General features: G+C 36.8%; 1 protein-coding gene across 5 annotated transcripts in view; it reads right to left on the bottom strand.

Moving 5' to 3' along the window:
* The window catches only part of STXBP4 (syntaxin binding protein 4), a 208306-nt gene that overhangs the window by 54006 nt on the left and 135895 nt on the right, over nucleotides 1-18405 (bottom strand). The gene's annotated exons all lie outside the window — the stretch shown is intronic.

Below are 18405 nucleotides of genomic sequence, written 5' to 3'. Positions count from 1 at the left end.
GTTTCTGTAGCATCGTTAGGCATTAGAGTTAAGATGGGGGAACTTGACTTGTCACCTGGCAAGTCAACAACTAAACAAAAAAGAGAGCACACTTGCTGCCCTGCGCATTCCAACAAACTGCTTGCCTTCATGGCTTTCTGAATGTGATATTATGGTAAACACATATCTCTGTGCTGTGATTTAGGCACTAATGGCCTTTGGAAAGAATAGAAATACCACAAAATACTTTGGCTATAAAATATTTAAGCTATACTCTCAAATGCAAATATACTCCACAGCAATGTTTTGAGTGCATTTATAACGTCTTTGGGAAACAGCAATATCTCCTTTGAGCATTAAAAAAAATATGTTTATAAATGTGTATGTTTCATTGAACTTTCTAGCTCTTGAGACGTGAGAAAGTAGCTCAGATGTTTTAATTTAGATATAAACAATCGGGCTTCCCTGGTGGCGCAGTGGTTGAGAGTCCGCCTGCCAATGCAGGGGACACAGGTTCGAGCCCTGGTCCAAGAAGATCCCATATGCTGCGGAGCAATTAAGCCCGTGCGCCACAACTACTGAGCCTGTGCTCTAGAACCCGCGAGCCACAACTACTGAAGCCTGTGCACCTAGAGTCTGTGCTCTGCAACAAGAGAAGCCACTGCAATGAGAAGCCTGGGCACTGCAATGAAGAGTAGCCCCTGCTCACCGCAACTAGAGAAAGCCCGTGTGCAGCAACGAAGACCCAATGCAGCCAAAAATAAAATAAATAAGATAAATAAATTAAAAAAAATAAATATAAACAATCAAACAAGGCATTATTTCCTGGAGTTTGTCTTTATTCCTATATTGGACTACCAAGACTAAGGTAGGAAGTCTGAACTAAACTAAACCCTTCGTTAACAATTCATAAAAGGATTGAAGAAGTCTTAACTCTTGTCATTTCCCACCACGGTTAAGCCCAGCACATGAATCACTTCTGATTAATCAAGTTTAGTTCAGATTTGATTCCTGAATTGTAAATTTAAAAAGTAATACAGGTGCTGGAAGATGATACCTTGCCATCCTAACACATGTTCTCATTATTTAGGTCTGCTTCCCTTTGCAATTGCTTTAAACTCTGAACTTCAGATTCACTGATGGCAGAACTCTGCTGATGAATTACTACTATAAACTACTGTGATTGGGCTAGAGATCCAAATATTCTAGTAAAAGCTTATTTTTAAATAATCGTGTCATTGCATTTCATTAAAGAGAAAACAAATAAACAATGGTTTCTACTCCAAAGAATAAAAAAGAGGGTACAGTTAAAAATTCAGAAAATATGTAAATAAAATTTGCTTTTCTATTTGGGAAGAAGTACATAATTAGTCACTCTTTAAAAGAAAATTTCAAGACCATGAACTGAGGCAACACAAGTGGTCACACAAATGTGACCTTCCTCTTAGTCAACTCCTAACAAATGAAAACACACAAAGAACTAGGAAACTGACAGCTCTTCTGGATTAAGAACATCCAAGCTTTTTGTTATCCAAATCTCTAGGAAGTCATATTACAAATTGATATATTTTTCTTATCTTTGGATTAGAATAAAAGAGCTAGATGATTTAAGAACTATGTTTAATATATTGCATTTATATTTTTAAAAAGAGCCAGTGTGTTTCCTAAGGAAGTCTTTGAAGGCTGATTTACTGCAAGATACTTAGAAAAACCTGCAGCAGTCTGTTTCCTTAAGTTAATGTCAACTCACCATCTTCTCAAGCAACAAAACAATAGCACTTTGCTGTTTATAAAAACTCTCCAACCCAAAGCACAGTGATGCACTTCACAGAACCTTGTCAGTACCTTATCAATAAAGACAGATCCACCTTTGGATGATAACCTACACTACAGTACTAGAAGAGAGAAAAAAGGTTTTCAGAAAACAGTAAGGTTGATAAAAAACTTGCTCACAAAAAAAAGAATATTATAGATACATCCCTATTTTTTTCTGAGCCGCTAAACAGGAGAGTAATTGAAAGGGTGCCAAAACACTCAAAAGCAAGGTTGGCTTTGGGAAATATAACTATAATTGTCATAGGCCAATGACCCATTGAGTTTGATTGGGAGAACTCAGGGCTTACTTTTGTTTTCGATCATGAAGCCATGAGAGAGGTGTTGCAGCTTTTATGGTCATGTTCTTCTGCCTTGATTCTATTTGACCAATTATTTTAACCAAGAGGCTAACAAGGCCATTTTTCTTAATCTCCCCTTTCTTTAAAGATACTTGAAATCAATTCAAATCCTTTCCTTAAGTAAACAAAAGAAGAAACTGTTTTCGCTTGGGTTCTCTATTACTTAAATAGTTCACATTTAGCCTAGTCTTAGAAATGTTTCTGTCACAATAGTCTGCACATAATGCACACAGTTGTGATATGGTACCCTAAGGGACATATTACTGGTAATGGCCCATCCAGTCATTTGATTATCATTGTATGGTTAATGGCTTCAGGATAATAACTCTGATACAGACAATCAAATGATTTAATTAGTTTATTATCCTATTTAATTTCAGAACAGAGTCAGGCCATGTTTGGCTTTAATGTGGGGGCACAGTGCAGTGCAACTTTAAGGCCACTATAGACAAGTACAATCCTCAACAGGGTTCCTCAGTTTCTCATATTAGCTCAGCATCCAGGAGTACTCCCAACCTAGATTATATTTGGAAACAATATTTGCATCTTAAAACCAATGAGAAAAGTAGAGAACATTAGGAAAATGATAACTAAAATAATGAAAGTGATGAAAAGTCTTGCAATTGAGTGCCAGTGGAGGGGGAAAATAGAACTAGTAAGTTTGGAAAGGTGGAAAGAGTATGGGATCAACTCTGTTTTATATGCCAGATATTAGGACAAATAAGCTTATAGAAGAATTATTTGTTCCTGCATTTTACAGACGAGGAGACTGAGGTGCAGAGTGGTTATGAAACTCATCAAGAGATGGGATTTGAACCCAGGCAATCTGATTCTCAAGCTCATGCTGTTGGCTACTATGTTCCCTCTCCCATTATAGAAAAAAATAACACAAAAGTGTCAGAAGTTCTAAAAATCTGAAATAAAGGACTGAAAGTAATTAGGTCAAAATGCAAACAATGATTGCCTCTTGGCGGTGGAGTGTGAGCAATTTTCCCTGCTTATTCATTCTTTTCAGATCTTTTCAAAATAACAAAAATAAAGTTCAACACATTTTAATGTCAGCAGATAATAAAATAAAAATATTGCCGGCTTAACTAACATTTTCCCTTTTATCTTAGCACTTCTCAATTTAAAAAACTATGCACACGCTAAATGACACTTTGTTGACAGCTATCAGAGCACATTGCATTCCTCACTAGAAAGTCACAGAAACCTGGGCACAGGCAGGAATTTGTTTAAATTAAGTAACTTCTACCATATGCTGTAGGATCTGTATAGATCCAGTTCAATTTCCTATACCTTTTTTCCTTAATCCAACACCTTTTAAACTACTGAGTTACATAACTGATATTTATAAAATGACCAAGAGGTCCTTAGAGATGTTGAAATGCCTTATGAATCACAGAGGAAAGATTAAACTGACATTCAAGTCAGTGTTGGTGTAAAATGTATTCCTGCCCTCGCCAATCTACTGAAGCTTCTCTCTTAAAGGTCACAAATGCTTACAATCACAGCCAATCCATTTTTCACATGTTGTCCTCTTGTTATCAGCACTTAGAACTGCTTAACACTCCCTTTGTGAAATTCTCTTCTCCCTGAGCTCTTTTTTGTTAAGCTCCCCATAATCTCTTCATTCCTACTCCTGTCATCCTGACTGCTCCCCATCTGGCCCCTCTTCTTCTGAGCTGTCCCCAAAGGACTTTTCCTTCTTCTCCTGTTACACCCTTTCTCTGCCATCTTAGGGCTTCAACTATCAGAACTACATGAATTGCTCCCTAAACAACATCTCCAGTCGTGAGCTCTCTCCCACCTCCCTCTCGATGTCTACCAGCATTTCTAACGTCTAATACAGAACTGGTCCTTCTGTCTTTCCTTCTGAGTTCCTTGTGACGTTTAATGGTTCTACCACCCTCCAATAATCCAGGCTTGAAAATTCATGTTATTTTTACCTCACTTCCTTGTTTCTCTCTTCAGCTGATGTTTAGTCCTACACAGGCTACCTCTATGATCTTAGTTTTTTACTTAACACATATTGAATAACTGCTGTAGTAATTTCTGGGGCTACAGTGGTGAACAACACAGTGAGGACCCTGCCTTCCTGAAGTTTATGTTCTGGGGGGGCAGACACAATTTCAGATGGCAATCTGTGCTATTAGAAAAACATGAGTAGAGGGATCATGAGTGATTGGTAGTGATGACTGGGCTAGTATTTTAGATAGAGTGGCCAGGAAAAGCCTCTTTCAAAAGAAGACATTATAGCACAGACCTGAATGAAATGAAGGAGTAAGTCTTGTGAAGATCTGAAGGAAAACGATTCTAGGAAGTTGGAAAAGCAAGTGCAAAGGCACTGGGGTGGAAATGAGTTTGGCATGTTTGAAGAATTATAAAAAGATCAATGTGACTGGTCTAGCATAAGCAGGGGAAGAGTAGTAGAGAGCTAGTCAGGGCCAGAAATGAAGGACCTTTCAAGCCATGGTAAGGAGCTTGGATCTTACTCTAAGTGTGATGGGAAGTGATCAGACAGTTTTGACTTGGAGAGTGATGTAGCATGATTTATGTGTTAAAGACCCCTAGACAACAGACTGTAGGGAGAAATAATATAGTGCTTGTTAAATTTTTAAAAATTAACCATGTTCTTAGGCATTACACATGACCCCTGAGCACTTATCAATTCATTTTTAAAAAAAGGTTTCAATTCTACAGGTATGTAATTTCCTAATTCATAAATAATGACATTATGAGTTGAAATAGTTTCATTTCCTTAGTTTAGATTAAAAAATTACCATGTTTCTGAAATGGACAGTAAAAGCAATGGAGTATACATTTTTGCCCATTTTATACTTATATGTTACATAAATGAAACTATAACGGGGCATTTGTCATCAGTAATGTCCAACAAAGCAATTAGGAATTAATGAAAGTATTTATAAAGAATCCACAAACTGTTAGTAATGAGGTACAATGTATCATGCATTCAATGTACCAAACAGGAATGAATATTCTTAAAATTATGTTTCCACTGGAGGTCTACAAAGAAGGAAGCTGACAATAAAATGAATGAAAGATAAAGGCATTCCAATTATTGTCATGTTATAAAAGGTTTGTACTTTTATGGTGATGTGAAGATAGAAAATGGAGACATAACAAATGAGTTCATTATGTCAGTATCATTTGGAATCAGACAATTAAGCTTTTGGCATTTACCAACACTGAACAAGACTCATAAAACTAAACATGTCAATTATATCTCAATTAAAAAAAACTAAACACAACTCTGTAGACTGAGAAGGAAAAAAGAGAATTATAAAATTATCAGTATTCATGTTAGGTTTTATAGATTCCTTTTATTAACAGAAAGCAATTCGCTTATCTCTGCATTCTCAGAGTTCATTCATTTACTTCCTTGTACACATGTAAGTGTCATGATTGCCTTTTCATTCCCAAAAGTCTAAGAAGGAAAAGGACCATAGCAGGGAGGGATGACTTTCCTTCTTTCTCATTGGATTCATAGGTGAGGTAACTTAACAAGGAATTCATTCATCAGACAGTCACTGAGCATCAACTTATGTGTCACGCACTGTGATAGGTAGTGGGAATGTGACATGTGAATGAGACATCACGTGGGGAGGAGGAAGAGCTGTTTCTCTCAGCTCATGACACCACTTCTAACATAACAGCAGCTGTCTGCTTCTGGAGGTCCTTGTCTTAACTATGCTTGTAAAGGAGTATCCTTCAATTTCCCCCAACCTTCCTTTGACTGGATAGAAAAGAGTTAAAGAGGTGGCGGAGACAGAAAAGAGTCATCTCATGGCGAGTCTGAAGGTTGACTCAAAGCTCTAAAAATGTAATTTGTATCTTTTACTCTAATAGAAGGAAATTTTTTTATTCCAGGGAAAATTCTAGCCTTGCTGCTTTGAAGGTCATTTTCTCAACTAGGAAGGTAGAAGCAAATGGCAGTAGTTATGATATTCATTTTCTATTGCTGTGTAACAAACTACCGCACACTTGGCAGCTTAAAATAATACATATATATTTTTTATCTCACAGTTTCTGTGGGTCGAGAGTCTGGGCAAGGCTTAGCTGAGTCCTCTGCTTAGGGTCTGGTAAGACTGTGGTTTCATCTGAGGCTTGACTGGGGAAGGCTTTGGTATTGTTAACAGAATTCAATTCCTTGTGGTTATAGGATCCAAGGTTTCAGTTTTCTGGCTGTCAGCCTGAGGCTACCCTCAGCTCCTTGCCATGTGGGTCTCCCAACATAGCAGTTCACTTCTTTGAAGCCAGGAAAGAGTGAGAGACTCCAGCAAAACGAGCACTAAAATCTTATGCAATGTTATCGTGTACATCCTGTCATCTTTGCTGAGTTCTACTGGTTACAAGTAAACCACAGGTCCTGCACATACTCCAGGGGAGGGGAATCACACAAGGGTACGAACACTGGGAAGTAGGGACCATGGAGACCACCAAAGAATCTGCCTACCACACTACTTAGACTTTTCCCCTCTCTATATTAACTTAACATACCAAATCTTCTTTCTCTTTGTTACTGCTTCAAATATAGCTTGTCTCATCTTTAATTTTTTTAAAAAACTTAAGTTAATCCCGGCTTTAACATTCCTGCCACTGTTCTGAAGAGTTCATGTTAGTTCTAGGTTGTTTCTTTGTCCAATATTTGTACATTTTTTAAACATCTAAGCTCATCAAAGAGTTCTGTGAAGTTTCCCTTGATTTATTTGTATATCACTACCTTTTCTTTCCTACTGAGACTGTAAGTAACTGTGTACAGTACAGTTCTTCTTTTAGGATTTCTTACCCCACAAGCCACATTCCCACTGATGGTTTCTAAACATGAGAACAAATCCATTTTACCTAAATTTAAAACAAAACAAAGCAAGACAAAACTGCTTTCATGGAATCTGTGGTATATGTCTAAATATGTACAAACATAAACAATCACATCCTTTCCATATTCTTTTGGAAGAACTACAATTCCAGCAGATGTTACACAAAACAGTTGAAGTGCTTCAGTATTACAACAGCTTGGCATGCACTAGTTAATGATCTACTTTGAGAAAGTATCATTCATACTCTTTTTCTGCCTGGGCTGTTGAGGTTCCACTCTTACAGATTTACTTTGGTTTCTTTCTTTTTCATCTCTAATGCTCTTTGTGGTGCATCACTCACAGTTCGTGGCTTTCAATAGTCTTACTCCCCTTCTATCAGATTTGTTGCTTTGAAAAAAAAGGTTGCAGCTGATGATGTGTGGTGCCCCACCTAGGGTCTACATGTACAAGAGAGAAGAGGTGATTCCGCTGTTCCTCAAGTCTCACCTGTGTCATACCTGAGCTTCAGGGACATTCTCAACATTAGCAGAGCCAGCCTCTCTTCTCAGTGCCTGATACACAAGTATGCAATGAATATTTGTGGAAAGAACTGACTATTTGATATCTGTTTGCACATACAAGTGGATATTTCTGTATATTAGATTCATGCATGTGAGTGGGCATTTATTTCCATAATAGATTCCTAGAAGTGAAACTGAAGGGTCAAAGAAAATGTACATTTTAGATTCCTAGAGACACAGACAGACCGTTCTCCAAAAGAGCTGAACTGAGTAGCATCTATCAACATTGTGTGAGTGTGCTGGTTTCCTCATGTGCTCACTAACACTACAGACTGAGGGTCATTGTTAATAGATGGCCCTCTGGTGAATAAAAATGGGACCTCATTAGTTTAAGTTCACACCTAAGTAAATGATATTAAAACATATACGTTAAACATATACATGAAATATAGTTATTAAATAGATATTAATCACAATGTTGAAATATTAATGTTTCATGAACCTACTATGTGCCAGGTACTGTTTTAGGCATTACCTAAATTGTGCTGAACAAGACAGTCAAGATCCCTGTTCTCAGGGAGCTCATATTTTAATAGAAGAGACAGAAAATTAACAAGAAAATAAACAAAAAATAGTGTACAGTCGTAAGGAGAGAATAAAATAGGGGAGTGAAGTAGAGTATTTGGAGGGAGAGAGAAGGCCCAAATTAAATAGGTAGTTAGGAAAGGCCTTGCTGAGAAGCAGACAGTGAGCTGAGGACTGAATGATACAATGAGCCGGACCTCTGTGTCCAGACTGCTCTCTTTGTTTTTCTCAAACATACAAGGCACCTTCCTGCCTCAGGCCTTTGCACCTGCTGTCTGGAACATTCTTGCACCAGATATCTATATGGCTTACTCCTCCCTCATATGGGTGAAATGCCTGTCAAAGTTGTGCAGAGAACTGATGCCTAGTTATACCCATCCATGGGCACTTTCAGTATTTCTATCATCTATAAAAGGTCGGCAAGGCCTCCCTCTCCACAGACAAGACAGTATGAAATATGAGAGTCCTCGAAGCTGCCAGTTAGACACAAATTTTCTTTATTATTTCAAACTTTATATCCATGAAAAAAAAAATTGAGTTGAAGCTGGGTTTCCTATTCAAATTTTTACTGCTATATTAAAGAGTAAAATGATACTTTGGAATTGTTTTCAGGGATTTTAGCACATCAGTTTTACATGTTCTCAGTGATTTAATAATGATAAATTATATAAATCTACATTAATAGAAACCTTTCATCACCTTCCAAGGTTTCCAGCTTTCCAAAAAAAAGAGGGAGGAAGAGAATAGTTGATCATATCAGACTAGGTTGCAAGGACAAAACCCTTTTACATAATGACAATGAATGACGAAGATTATGACTATGATGAGATAAAATAATGATGTATTATAATGATGATATGAGCCGCTTTATAAACATTAACTTTAATCAGCTAGTTGCTTCAGTTACATTATCTTTAATCCTCATAACAACCCTATGAGTTGGTGATTTCTCCATTTTTATAGGTGAGGAAAATGAGACTCAAGAGAGCTTATAGAACCTCTCTTGGGGCTTTTGCACAAATCTATTAGGTGTTAGAGCTGGAATTTGAATCCAGCATATGGTCTTTTCACTATGCTAGTCTGCCTCTATAATAGTAAAACTGAATCTATCTTTTTGACAAAGATATTCATTTAGGGTGCAAACAACTACTTTTTATGTAAAAACTGAAGATAATTTCACAAATGTTATTTCATTTCATCCCGTAACGTAATAAGCTGTGATGCTTGTTCTTTTCATTTTGTAAATGGAGCAAAAGTGAAGTTGAGGAAGTTACCTAAGGTTTAAAAAATCTTATCCAGGAATTAGGTTTTCTCACTCCCAATGCTGTATCTACTTTGACTTTAACTTTCATTAGCATTTGGGGGTTATTATAAAAGAAATGAGAAACATCAATAGTATTTATAGTCCCAAGATCTAATCATTTTAATCTAATTGGTAACCTTGGTTGGATGAGTTCAGAAGGTCACAAATATGTGAAAAATATTATTAAAGATTTTAGTTTTTGTCTAGGTACATTTATTATTCCCTCTTTATACAATGTTTTGTAAATGATTCAAAAGAGCTTTTATTTATTTATTTATTTTAATTAATTTATTTAATTTATTTTATTTTTGGCTGCATTGGGTCTTTGTTGCTGCACTTGGGCTTTTCTCTAGTTGAGGCGAGTGGGGGCTACTCTTTGCTGCGGTGCATGGGCCTCTCACTGCGGTGGCCTCCCCTGTTGGGGAGCACCGGATCTAGGTGCGCGGGCTCTAGAGTGCAGGCTCAGCAGTTGTGGCACACGGACCTAGTTGTTCCGCGGCATGTGGGATCTTCCCAGACCAGGGCTCGAACCTGCGTCCCTTGCATTGGCAGGTGGATTCTTAACCACTGCGCCACCAGGGAAGCCCAGAGAGCTTTTATTTTTTACTGTGAGGTTTCCATGGTGTTTAAAATTTTATTTTACTTAAGGATCCTTTAAATTTTAGAAGTAACAAATGCTCACTCTAAAAAAACAAAGAAAAAAAATCAAACAATACAGAGGTTTCTAATAAAAAAAAAAAAATGATACTCTTCCAATCTGACCTCCTGAGAAAACAACTATATCACTGAGTCAGGTATCCATCTATACCTGATTGAAAATTATTAAAGCTTCCTGAACCAATGTAATCTGTTGCTTTATTCTGAATATTTGTAAGTCATGAAAATTAGTCAATGATTCTAATTAAAATAAAAAATGAACTCTAAAACATAATCTTATCTTTACATAGCACTTTATATTTTACAAAGTGCTTTCATACTAGTTCATTTAATCCTTGAAACAATCTTATGAAGATTGTATCCCCAGTTTAGAGACAGGAAATCAAACTCCGAGAGGTTATCATATTTTATCATATCTAGGATAACACTGAATATAAGGCATCCTGCCATTTTAGATGTTCCCAAGGAAAAAAAAATTCTGCCAATTAATTGTGATATAATGACTTAACTATACCCCTGTGAGACTTATAGGACTTACTATTAGAAGGCCTAGGTTAGGGTCCTGGCATTGTCCTTTCCAAGCATGTGACTTAAGTAAATTAAGTTCTCTGAGCCTTAATCTTTTCAAATCTTTTAAATTAGACATAATAATGCCTATCTCACAGGGTTGTGTGAGAACATATTGATGTAAAATGGTACTTTTAAACTGTAAAACTCATAAAATTTAAAAAATCTATATCTTTGATATTATTATTTTAAAATATATTATCTGTAATAGTAATATTAATATTCTGTTGTTGAAGGCAGGAACTTCTGGATCTAAATTGAACTATTTTATCATATTAAATAATCATTAAAGCTGTAGCTGTACACAACTGCTACTGCTGCTGTCTTTCCTGAGATGAGTTAATACTTTGTCCTCATATGAACTCTGGAGAACACCTATTCCATTAACCTAAAAGAATGCATTCAGTTTGAATGAGGACATTTTCAGGCCTTGAGGGAAAATATTTCTTTCTGCCACCATTTACATTTTGCTTGTCCAGTTATAGGATAGAAACATGAACTATACTTTAGACATCCTATTATTATAGCGGTTTCTAACTGTGCAAGGAATTAGTTTCATTTTTTGGAAGAGCTAATTCACTACATTTTACCATCTATGCCTTCTGTAATTTCTGAAGCATTCCTTGTATTTTTTCTGCTTTTGTGTTGGAAATCATTTTATGTTATAGTCTGTTCACCATGTTAGTACTAAGGTATACAGCCTTTTACTTAATTAAATCCTAGATATTGTGCATTCTGCAATCCCCTTGACAACTATATTCCTGCTTTGTGTGAGAAATTAGGTCTTGCTTGTCTAGCCATGCCTTCATACCTTACGGCTGCTGGTAGTATATGTGATTAAAGTATATATCTGAAATACTGTCCTGTAAATGATCTTCTATGAAAACGCATACGATGTGGTAGCTCTGGGATTGACTCACCCTGGATATCTGTTTGTGTATACTAAATACTGGAAACATGGTGGCTTCCTGATTTTTATGACTGACAAACTGTATTATGTTTGCTTCCTATGTACCAATAGAGAATAGCAGATGGTTACTACAGATTTGGTATTATTAAATCATTTCAACACTTCAATTCTCAGTAACTTGTTTAATGAAAAAGGCAAATACCCAACACTTAATTAATGTGCAGAAGGAGCAGTAGGGAAATATGAGGTAGTCTAAGATCCAAGATGATGACAGGCAATTGCTTTGTGCTTGTGGACTTTTGGTTACTCATTGACCCGATATGCAATGGTTATCAAATTTAAACATTAATACCGAATTTCAAGTGTTCCAAAAAATTATACATGCTGACCAACTTCTCTTTTTTTTTAAAAATTTTTTTTTATTTTTTAAATGCTATTCTTGTCTGCTTACATTCTTTTTATGTATGTATGTATATATGGCTGTGTTGGGTCTTCGTTTCTGTGCGAGGGCTTTCTCTAGCTGTGGCAAGCAGGGGCCACTCTTCATCGCGGTGCGCGGGCCTCTCACTATCGCGGCCTCTCGTTGCCGAGCACAGGCTCCAGACGCGCAGGCTCAGTAATTGTGGCTCACGGGCCGAGTTGCTCCGCGGCATGTGGGATCTTCCCAGACCAGGGCTCGAACCCGCATCCCCTGCATTGGCAGGCAGGTTCTCAACCACTGCGCCACCAGGGAAGCCCCAACTTCTCTTTTTAAAAATGAACATTTGTTCCTTGCTACTCCAAACCTAGCCCATGCTACTACCATCTCCTATGTAAATCATGTAATAGCCAACTAGTCTTCCTGCTTTCTTCACTCTTGGCTACTCTTACAGTCCAGTTTCAAAAAACTGCCTGAATGATCTTTTAAAATGTAGACCAGATCGATCATGTTATTCCTTCTGCTTAAAACCATTAATGGCTTCTATAATACTCAAAATACAATCCAAACTCCTTCCTATGTTGTTCAAAGCCCTATATGACCTGGCTCCTTTCTAAATCTCCACCCTTACCTCCTGCTACTCTCGTGCTTGCTCATATGTATCAGATACCCAGGCTTTTTTTCTGTCCCTCAAATATGTCAGGATTGCCCCTATCTAAAGGCTTTTATAGTTGGCCTAAAAAACTCTTTCCATATAGGTTTCCTCCTGGCTGGATCTTGGTTCAAATGACACCTCTTCGAAAAAGGAGGAGGAGCATCCCCACTTACTCACATTCCCTTACACATCATCTGGCTTATTATATGCCTAACAGTCATCACTGTCTGGAATTGTCATGTACTTATTTGCTAACTTGTTTGTCCATCTCTGCCCTTACAATTTACTTAAGCAGCTTGATAGCAAGGATTTTGTTTATGCTGTTATCAAAGGGTCTATGTCAGGGTCTGGCGCATTGTAGATACTCAATAAATAATTCATGAAAGAACGAAGTAATGAATCTAAGTGAATCTAAATGATTACCTTTTCTTAAGTGATATATTTTCCCCTCACTTTTGTTTTTGGAAATAAAATTGTACCAGGAAAGAAATTACTTATTTTGCTTGAGGCTAATAATAATTTGCCCACTTAAAACAAAATTGAATAACTCAAGTATAGTTTATTTTCCAGAAACCACCCAAGATTAAATTTGATATATTTTCTTAATGGAACATTATAGCAGTAACCTACTTTCAATTTGCAACAATATAAGAGAATATGTGAGTTTGCCATTTTCCTTGAATGGTAAGACACCAGAAATATTTACAGTGGTTATTATCTGGCTCTGAATAACCAAGTCTCTAGAGAATAGGTCTGTCTTAAAAAACAGGTGAAACTGTCTCTCAAATGGCATCAGATCACATAACCTATTCCCTATGTGTGAAACATTTTCCCCAATTCTAGGAGAAGAAAGATATATAAATAATATGATCACTTTATGGGAAGTAAATACAATAATGCCCATTTTAAATAGTATAGCTGACTTTCAAAGATATATATATATATATATATATATATACACACATGGCTATACACACGTATACCCATGGTATATATATATATACAAGGCTTTTCCTTTGATAAATTCATGTTGGTTAATAAAAATATGCTTTGAAGGAAATAAGGAAAGCAAAGATGAGAGTCTGAGACCTCGAATAAGTACAATGAGAAGATGCTATATCAAGTGTGAGCTTTGGATCCAAAAGAAAAATTGTGAAGGCCTTTAAATATTGCAGTACTGCATTTCCCCTTTTTCTCAAAGAGCCTTTTCCCATCTGCCTAAATAACTTCTAATTACCATCAGAATGTAAAGACAAAAAGCAGCTATTACTGACATTCTAATTTTAAAAGTTAAAATATTGCTAATTTCAGACAGGAATATCTAAATTGAGACAGGAGTCTTACATAGACAAATATGTGTAATTGGATGGTTGTTGCTTGGTAGGGGAAAAGTTCATCCTTATTTTCAATGGGTCGAGTAAAAGCTATACAATTATTCGACCAATATGTAACAGTTGAACATCCATACTTCTGCTTTTATAAGAAATGCCACATGGGGCTTCCCTGGTGGCGCAGTGGTTGAGAATCTGCCTGCCAATGCAGGGGACACGGGTTCGAGCCCTGGTCTGGGAAGATCCCACATGCCGCGGGGCAACTGGGCCCGTGAGCCACAATTACTGAGCCTGCGTGTCTGGAGCCTGTGCTCCGCAACAAGAGAGGCTGCGACAGTGAAAGGACCGTGCACCACGATGAAGAGTGGCCCCCGCTTGCCACAACTAGAGAAAGCCCTCGCACAGAAACGAAAGACCCAACACAGCCATAAATAGATAAATTAAAAAATTTAAAAAAAAAAAGAAATGCCACAATGAAAATACTTGTATATACATTTTTAAGCACATCACTGATTATTCTCTTTGCAAAAATACTAACAGGTGGGATTATCAGGTTAAAATATATGACCATTAAAATTTTCTTTTAACTTTCAAAAAAACTTTTCATGTAGACTTTTTAAAAGCTCTTGATATATACTGCAAAACTGATTCCCAAGAATGTTGTGTCAAGTTATATTCCCACCTGTAGCGGATGAGAATACTTACTTTCAAATTTAATTGGTGGCAGGCCCAGATGGCTCCTAAACTGAAGGGATTTTTTTTTTTTTTAATGCCTTATATGTGAGTAAGTTGAGAAAAGAAAGTGTATTTTATGCTGGAAGGTTCCTGCTCCTTGCGTCCTTTGCTCTGGCATCATTTGGGCCCTCATGGGTGTTTGAACCTTTGCTCCAGCTGCTCATGTCAATCCTGTGTATCTCAGAAGCTGAAGACCCCAGTTATTATTATAGTTTTACCCTCTGTTTTTGGTGCAGGGAGGCGTTCCTTTCTCGGTTTTTATCTTTTGAACACACACACAACTTTAAACGTCATTTCTAAGTGTAGGAACAGAATGGCATGAGATCACCCTACCATCTTGATCCTGAAGTCTATTCTGAATCTTGACAGCTACCTCCTATTTTCTTGAAAGTGGACTTTTTCATAATCATATATTTCTATGTATACATATATATATATATATATATTTGTTTATAAGAGCTTGAATGAACTGTGTGTGTGTGTTGTATGTTTCTCTTTATACAAGCCTTGAATGTAGAGAGCTCTCTACTCAGAATTGGTTTTTGACCTTTGCAAGAATATGTGGATCCCTGGCTGCCCTGACACCCAACCAAGTTGTTGTTGAAGGTATGCTCTAAAGCTCAGGCTGGAGGCTGGCCCATGTGCACTTGCATTGCAAGTATAAGGTCAGTGCAGCAGTCTGAGGGGAGTGAGTCATGAGCCAGGACCAGAGGCGGCTGTGCAGAGCAGTGTGGCCTGTGGTGCAGAAGCTGCTGTGCCAGGTTCCCTTTATATTTATTTCTTTACATACATTTCTTGTATGCCCCAGTGTGTGTCAGGTCTAAAGTGTGTCTAGGCTGCCTAAAGGACCAAGCCCCAGGTGGCCTTCTGCTTGACACAGAAACTGCGTGGACCCTGAGGATTTCAACAAATGACATTGACTCTCCAAAATAATAGAGTAAAAAGAGTCCGTCTACCCCCTAGCCAGTCTTTGACTTTATTCATTACCCCTTCAAATTAGAATGCAGGAAGGGGTTCCCTCCTGCCGGGGTTCCCTCCAGTTATTCCCATAATTGCTATTGTTGTTTAGCAGAGGACCTTCATGCTTCTCTTCTATGTGGTCCTACCTGCCCTATGTAGAAAAGTTTTGGGGATTTGCCTGTAACTGCTAGTGCTTTTGAAGACTTCCCCCCTATTTTTATATTCCATTGATCATTTCCATGGGAAGGAAGGTAGAAGCCTGTGTTTACTCTGCTGATTAACCAGGGAGTCAATAAGTTCTCTTTTTATAAAAAACCTCCTATTGGATATCCAGCCAGATATTGTTTATTTTTTTTCAGATATTGTCTTAATATGCATTTTTTAAAAATAGAACTGCCTCTTCGTGCTTTCATTACAGAATTTTGTTAATCTAGATGTCAATCAAATGAAGATTACACTTTAAAACATGTACTTATTTCAAGTAAAGATGACACTAAAGCATTACAATACTGACCATGTAAATATTGATGGAGATCAATATAAGGGCCTCCAGGGGTCCCAGTACTGATTGAAAATGCCTATTGTATCTACATACTGTTTCACTGAAGGTAATGTAACAGAGCAGATCTAAGTTTCCTTACAGTTAGCAATAAACAACTGAAAGATAAGCTGCTGATTCATACATTTAACCGCAGTTTCCTATGATGATTACGTTCTAACTCAAAATCAATAATAGCATTAAATATTATATATTAAGAAAAGCTCTCAGCTATGACATTTTCAAATGTATCGAAGTTAAACAAACTTGAGAAAATAATTATATAATACTTACCATAGAGAGAAAGTATTCTTTAAATTAATTACTATAAATAGTAATGTGGCACCAGCAGCAGTAACAGCCATTTATAGAACATCTTATACTTTCAGGTACTTTACATGTGTCTCATTTAATCCTCCAATCCTGCCACTTCAGATTTTATAATCTCTACCTTTTATATGAGGAAACAGGCCCAGAGGTTAAGTAATTTGCCTAATGAAGTTGGATGACCAATTGAGGTGCTCCCTGGGGTACCTCTAGGGAACATCAGAGATTCTGAGGTACATTGTTTACGTGGATTCAAAGTGCTGCTTGACTCTTGGCTGCCTATGTGATTCATATACTTCTCCACTGCTAGAGGTATTCTTGTGAGAGATGGATGGCCATGTTTGCAATGCTGTAGAAAGCATTCGTGTCCCCTGTAATTTTACATCAGGGATTCTTAAGTTGGGGTTCATAAACACTCTGAAAATGCATGAAAAAAATGTGCTTAATTGCATATTTCTGGGAAGAGGACTTTCACCAGATTTCAATGGAGTCCATGATCCAAAAATGGTTCGGAATTGTCCTCTAGATATTCCTTAGTGACTGGTTTTAATCTATAAGACCTAAGAAATCTTAATTTCATTTCTGAGGAAATTCCACAGTATAACATCCTGGAGTATACTTAAATTAACAAGAAAGTGGAGGCAATTACCCAAATGAAAATTTCAAATTGAAACTTGAAATAATCAGATAGCCATGGCAAAGGAAATGAGGTGGAGGCTGTGGCTGAATTATCTACCACATGACAGCAATTTTCTCCTTTTCATTACAGATAGAAAAAGCTACTGCTTAAAGAGAAAGAAAAATGAGCTGAGTTTATCTGAATTATCACACTGAAAAAGATATGTCACATATAATTACAAAAGTGCTGGGAAATATGCAAACATTAGCAATTGTATTTCTAAATAGGAAGACAACATAGAAACAATTTGCTAGTTTTAAGCAGCAGAGTGGGTATAATCTTATAACAGATAAAAAGTGAAGATGTAATTTTCCACTTTTCTTCCAAAGAAGTTCTGCTGAACTTCAAAAATTTTCTTTGAATAATCATGTTTGACAAATATAAAGGTTCATGCTAGCAAGATAATTAAAATTAATGATTACAATGTCCACTGGGCTATGTCTGTGCAGGTGTTTCCCTCCACTGTACCCACCCTAGCTTAAAAATGTCTGATATATAAAATTCTGATCTTACACATAATACATTAGTAGTGGCTACTTTCATCCCTCCTAAAAAATACAGAATTTCTTTATAAAAAGAGTTTTTATAGGGTTTCTAAAATATAATTTGATTTTAAAAAATGTAATAGGTCATACAAAATTACAAAAAAATACTCATTGCAGAAATTGAGCAGATACTATTAGAGGCATGGATTCCAATCCTCTATAGTATTGTTTTAAAGTCAAAGGTTACCTTGAAGGAAGGGTCTTGAACATTGCCCCTATTACCTAGTCAAGTCATCTACTACCCAGGACTTTACTCAAAATTTACTAGTTTGATACTTGATTAACATAGATTTTTTTTTTTCTTTTATAAATTTTTTGTGAATTTTTAGTATATTAACACAGACTTTTATTTCTCTCTCTCTCTCTCTCTCTCTCTCTATATATATATATATACATATAAAATCTGGTCCCCAGCATGGAGATTAAGAGTGCAGATTAGAGGAATAATAGACCGTTAGATGCTAGCACAAAGACAACCAGCAGACATACTGACTTCAAGAGAAGAGACAGAAAACAAACAAAAAGGAAGTCCAAATACATGTTGGGAAAAAAGTACCTGGAGATAGGAAGAGGGAAGGATGGAAATATCTAATCATTTAAGCTTTCCCCAAGGATCTCCCTGTCAGTTGGGATGTTGGAGGTTACTGAGAGCACCGCTGACTCTGGGGGTGTCCAGTGACAGATCATGCAGTCCCTTGAGA

Source organism: Balaenoptera physalus, assembly GCF_965194825.1.
Source record: "Balaenoptera physalus genome assembly, chromosome: 20".
In the NCBI taxonomy this organism is placed as follows: Eukaryota; Metazoa; Chordata; class Mammalia; order Artiodactyla; family Balaenopteridae; genus Balaenoptera; species Balaenoptera physalus.
Note: the sequence above shows the minus strand (reverse complement) of the source record. Positions and strands in the feature narration are given on the sequence as shown.